The sequence below is a fragment of the Myiozetetes cayanensis genome, unplaced genomic scaffold (genome assembly GCF_022539395.1).
Source record: "Myiozetetes cayanensis isolate MyiCay16 unplaced genomic scaffold, myiCay2020 scf7, whole genome shotgun sequence".
Taxonomy (NCBI): Eukaryota; Metazoa; Chordata; class Aves; order Passeriformes; family Tyrannidae; genus Myiozetetes; species Myiozetetes cayanensis.
In genome coordinates, this window is record NW_026087964.1 from 36,338,569 (window position 1) to 36,344,568 (window position 6,000).

At 36.8% G+C, this 6,000-nt stretch overlaps 1 long non-coding RNA gene across 9 annotated transcripts in view; it reads right to left on the reverse strand.

Annotated features, from left to right (window-relative positions):
* LOC126651894 (uncharacterized) overlaps nucleotides 1-5,593 on the reverse strand; it is a 101,711-nt gene extending 96,118 nt beyond the window's left edge. For all 9 annotated transcript variants that reach the window (XR_007631812.1, XR_007631814.1, XR_007631815.1 and 6 more), the window contains exon 1: nucleotides 5,490-5,593. This is a non-coding gene — a long non-coding RNA (uncharacterized LOC126651894). The remainder of the gene's footprint in view (nucleotides 1-5,489) is intronic.
* Nucleotides 5,594-6,000: the final 407 nt, after the last annotated feature.

The window sequence follows — 6,000 nt, forward strand, 5'->3', positions numbered from 1 at the left end:
TCATCTTCCAGCAGCTGTAACTTCTGACATGTCCATCTCATCAAACACAAGTACACAGTGTATGCACAAACATGATCTATATTAAGACTGCACGGACATTACAAAGCTTTTAGGTACTTGACACAGCTTTTAGTGTGCAGGGGGATGAGCAGCATTTGTCTCTGTTCAGCAAGGCCTCAGTGTGTCAGCTGGCCTAGTTACATTGTCTTCAGGGGAATTTGACTTACAGTGCTGCCTTTGTCTGTTCTCTTCATTAAAAACAACACAGAAAGCTCTCAGGGTAAAATAGCCTGCGATGCAAATATGAAACATCAGCTTTGTGTGGCCCAAATGCCTCTGGGAAATCTCTGAGACTCTCTGAGACTTTCATTTTAGGAGCCAAAATTCTAAACAGATTCCCTTCTCACACATTTGCATAGATTTTCTCCTCACCACCACACTATATTCCACAGCAGTAATAGGAACACTTTGTACAACAAGAGCTGCAAACGTACAGTAGGTCCTTATTTTCAATATACCACACACGTGTACCACTTCTCACCTATGCCCATCTCAGCCTCTTACTCTCTGCCTAAATAAATTCACTAGCATCTTCTTTTTTTTTTTTTCTTTATTGAGTCGTAACACCCTGGCCTTTACCTGGGAGACAGGTTTGTTGTGAGCATTAATGTCTTTCTCTGCTGTGAAACCACCATTAAAAGCAGTGACTATTTTGCGTAGTGTTCCCTGTTTGAACATTGTAACCATTTTCTCCAGCCCTACTATTTCAACTATTTTTAAATGAACCAAATTATCAAAGTCAGATGTTATTATGTCTTTATTTGTTGAGGCTTAAATACACCTGAACCGAGGTGGATATTTGCCAGATGATATACCAGGTTATTGGTTCCTTGACTTGGGGTCTGAGAGTAAGATGCCCTGGCAATCTTGATTTATAGAACTAAAGGTTTTCTGAGTTGTGGTGTCCTTAAAATTCACTTGTAGCAGATGCAAATTTAATACCAAGTAATAAATTTAATGCTATAAATCTATTAGGCTTGTACTTAAACAAAAAAAAAAAGGAAAGAAAAAGACATTAAAATTTTGTGAATCTACAACTTTTGTATTAATTCTAATGAAATTGTGCAAACTGCTTTTTGGTATCAAACAGGTACAGGTAAGTATTTCCTTCATTTATGTGCATACTTCATTTTTCATTTATTGACAATAAACTTGTTCCTGAATGGATTGTTACAACCCTGCTTGCTTTTTTCCTGTTTAGTAGGTTCTAGCACGAATTCCTGTTTATTTCCATGATCACAAGGTGATCTGTAAAATTGCCATATGCCCTTTAATTGGAAACTGGAACTGCAGATGTTCACAAATGACTTTGTCATTCCCCTTGTTCATTTCAGAGGTGTATTGAGTAAACTGACAACTGAGACCTATCAAGTGTTCCCCTCTGTAGTCTCTTCCATCAGACTGTTGAGTTTGTTCATTTTCATCCTAAAAAGGTCCAGGGGTGTAAATGTGTCAAAGCTGTTTTCTATTATTTGATAAACTCAGAGTTGCAACTTTTTGCTGAAGGCTACAACTTTGTCATGTACATTGAAAACTTTCAGCTCTAATCTGAAGTCAGTAAATCATGAGAAAATATCAAGGATGTAAATTACTAGCAAGGTCATGACTCGTTTTCAATATGAAGCAATCAAGAAGTAGAACAATCAAGGAAGCAAACAGGCTGTATGAAGACGTAAACTTGTCTGGTTGCTGAATAGAACTGAAGACTTCAGTACATTCACTGCTGAACTATTCCTAGAGATGTATATCGCACTTTTCAGGCTGAAAAGTACCTTTTTTAGTTGGCAGTGCTTTCTGATGGAGGCTAAAATATTCCTTGTGAATATTGACAGCTATTTTACACATTTGTAAAATAAGACTAGCAATTTCAAGTGTCCCTCTACCTGCAACATCCAGGCAACTTCAAAGATAGATCCATCTCTGGGGAGTTGTGGCAGCCTGGCAATTCTTCAGCAACATTAAAGTTTTGGAGGAAAATGAGCTTTCTTTGGCCAAAAAATGGGGATTTTGTAATTTCTGCATCTGTGCAGCTGCATAAAACAAAGGTAAGAACTGAGAAAACTCCTGGGAAACTATGGAAGACATCATGAGGTTGAATTAGCACCTCTTTGCTAGCTTCTCTTTGCCCAGAGAAGTGCTCTTTCACTGTGTTTTGGAAAAACTTGTGCGAATACGTTCCTCATCTCACAAGGTATGAATGAATTTATGAGTGAAGAAAAAAGCCGCACCAGTGTCAAGGTTTTAAAAGTAAAAGGGAGAAACCTGATTAAAATAAAGGTATCTCATTCACTGAAAAGCTGTGAAAGGCCAACAGATGCATAAACCCATTTATAATCTTGTTAGGTGATTCTTGTATTAACTACAGGCACAAAAAATAAACAGAGAAAGGATTAGAGTTTCAAGTGGGTTCAATGATTGTGTCTAATTAGCCCTTGTCATGGATCTCTGCTGCTTTAAAGGTTACTTTCTTATGTAGATGAGAGCAGCATCTCTACAAAGAAGCTTGCTGCCTATTAAGAACCACTATATTAAAAAATAGTTTGCTGCAGATTTCTCCACTTAAGTTTGAATTTACATCATGGAGTTGGCATCACTGTTAACTATGATGATCCACAGTTATGCTCTAAAGATTGCACTAAATTCAAGAGAAAGTATTTGCCAAGCAAGCATCCAGACTTCACACAAAGGAAAAAATGTCACTGTAAAAGCTTCGAATGTACAAAAATTAAGACCATCAAAAAAAAAAAAAAAAAAAAAATCTGTGGTTGTGTCCAAAGGGAAAACATCAAAAAGACACAATGAAAAAACCCAAAGGTTTCTCCATTTCAAAGTGGAAGTAGAGAGTTGCAGACAACAATTCAGCATTAATGCATTCCTTCCTTAAAATGAGGGTGAGGGATGGGCAGGAAAGCGATGCCCATTTCAATCATAAAATTGAACTACTTTTTCTTTAAGAATAAAGACATCAGACAACGTGGCAGTAAGAATTCAAGATCTACAAACATTCAACCAAAGAACAGGAAAAAGATGCCCATATGACAGTTGCCTAGATTGCAAAGTCAGAGCATACCTTCAGACTGTACTGCTATGACAATGTATCGTGTACATGATGAAAAACCACATTCAAATGCATTTCTTATTGAGAAACTATTTGCACATCATGTTGTCCAGCTCTGAACTGCTTAAGGCAAGTCAGAATTCATATTTGCATTTTAAACTAGACTCACTACTTGGCATTTTTGCGTTGGAGCTGTTTAGTACTTGGAATGCATTATACAGTACTGAGATAAAAAGCTTAAGGTTTGTTGTCAAAATTAATTGTTTCTGTGTATCTGCTTGACTCATAAATGGACTAAAAAAGGCTTTGGCTGTCCAGTTGATTAATTGAAAATATGTAAAATTATCTATCCAATAATGTGTGACTACATCTTCATCTTGAAAACAACCTAAAACTCATATATATTTTTGGACCAGGTGACCCTTCTTTTGTAGTGGGCAAAAGAATAGTTTCATGTATAAGCAAAGTGGGAGTTTCACACAGCAGTTACAAAACTGTGCTTCTAATTCACCTGACAGTTTAAAAAATGCCATTTTAAGTGTCTAGAGTCCAAATGCAATGGTGCCTGGTATGGTTAAAAGTATTTATCAGTTTATTATAAAGGGTATTCTGCAACAGTGCTAAAAATGTTTATAATATCTCACCCCTACATTTAACTGGTTTTTGATGTGTTTCTTTTTTTATTTGGTTTATTTTGTTTGATTGGGTTTTGTTTGGTTCGTTTTTATAAATAAACACATTTTTAAATAACTACCAGCCTGATGCAGGCAACTCTGCCTAGGTTGTAGAATATGATTTTTCCTTGTCAGTCAACAAGGTATTTTGAAAACTGCTATGCCATTCTAGTATTCAAAACAAAGTAAAAAACTCTTTCAGTACTGGCATTATGCAAAAGGTCATACAAATAGTTTTTAATTCCTACCTTGATTCTGCACGTATGCAAATACAGGCATGAGTTCAACACTAAGTATAAATCATTTGAAGGACTGAAATCTAGCGTTTGAAAATTATTTTGCTGATTTGCAGAGATTTTAAAATGGAAGGTTTCAGACACATCACTTTTTCTTAGTTTTGTGTTAAAACATCCATGATTTACATTGAAGTACCAAGTCTCAAGAAGGAGTTTTTTTAAATTTTTCTCAAAATGCTTCAGATATTTGTTGAATAAATGTAAGAAGATTATAGCAGTTTAGGGTTGCTTGAACCTGTGTTGTCTAGACAACAAGCTTAAATCAAAAGACAAAAACTGGGAACTGATTAAACTCTAAATCTGCAATAATATATTCACATGCCTAATAGCACTAGTGAACCAGTCCACTGGTTTGTTTGTACACACAAAATTATATACACGATTATTTCAAAGAATTGGACCTAAGTCTGCAATATTAGACAGCTGTTTGGGGTCATAGTTTTAATACATAATGTAATACTTCACTATGAATAATTTTCCACTGAAAAACTAAATAGTGTCAAAAAGTGAGCTTTCCTCAGTTCATTTTATTGGATAAAAAATAATATTCCTGTCAAACCCCTTAAGAATTTGTCAATTAAGTCTCAAGCAAAATATGTGAGTTCCAAATTTCTTAGCTCTGTAAGTATTATGGAGAAGCACAACAATCTCTTAATAAGTATGTTTGGGAAAGATACTGAAATACATTGAAAGTATGACCTTTTATGATCTCTTCATATGATCTACTCAGAGAACATTTCAGTTGGTCTTTAATAATAGTTTCCAAAATGTTAACTGTGTCAAGATATCAGGTCAGAACTAGGTGTTGCTACTGATTTCACAAGCTACTGTTCCACTAAAGTGTGCAGTAATTTAATTAATCAGTTATGAAAGAATTCATATGGCTGTTGTACAGAATGATAAACACTAGTAAATTTTCTACCAACCACAGTCCCCTAGATAGTTCTCTGCGGCAAATCATTTCACCACTAATTAATTAAAAAAACTTTTAAATGATGACTGAAAAGGCAGCCCTTAAATATCTTTGAATTTCAGTTAATCTTTTTGTATCTCTGCTTATTTTTATGTCCTCTCAGACAATTTCCCTCTTCATGTCTTCCGTTTCTCTTTCAGCTTCCCCATTATCTATTATTTTTATCTGTTCCTTTTCCCACCCAGTGTTTTCTTTCCTCATATTCTTTGTTTTGTAATAACCCTGTTTTAGCAGCTTTTGGAATGTAGCAATGACTACGTACAATATTTACTTCCAAGTACCTCCCCAGATGCCACCCCAATCTTTCTCTGGAATGCAGAAAACACCAGCTGTTTCCCCACAACAAAAAGCATTATTAAATAAGGGACAATGTACTGCAACAGCTCTTCCCTCCACAGCTAACCCGTCATCGTCTCTTTGGGACTCACCTTGTATGCCTCATTTAAAGGCTTTCACTGTAGTCCTTTGATGACAACTCCAACATCGCTGTCAGATGCATCGCCTGTTGAGCCTGGTAAGGCAGGAAGAGTGCCACCTGCAATCAAGAGGCAAGGAGTCAAGTAAGCAAGCTGTAGTGAAAAACAACTGTGGGAAGCCTCAGCTGGGACCCCAAAACATGCAGCCTCCTGAGCATTAATTCAGGAGCTGCAGCTGCACTCAGCCCTTTGCTCTAGCCTGAGTGGGGGTGAGGGTGTGCTGTGCCCAGCATTGCATTTTCCCCTGCCTTCATGGCTTGTCCTTCTGGTCTGACTTTAGGCAAGTCTCTTTGCTACAGACTTGCCTGACCATCATTGGGCTGTTAGCTGAATCTGGTTATCAAACCCTTTCTTTCCTTTTTATTTTTGAGGGGTGGATACTGTGAAACTGCAGCTTGAGGGTGAGAGCACTGCCTTGCCAGCCTGGCTGTCACCACTGGCTCCTGGCTTGCCCTTCCTTACA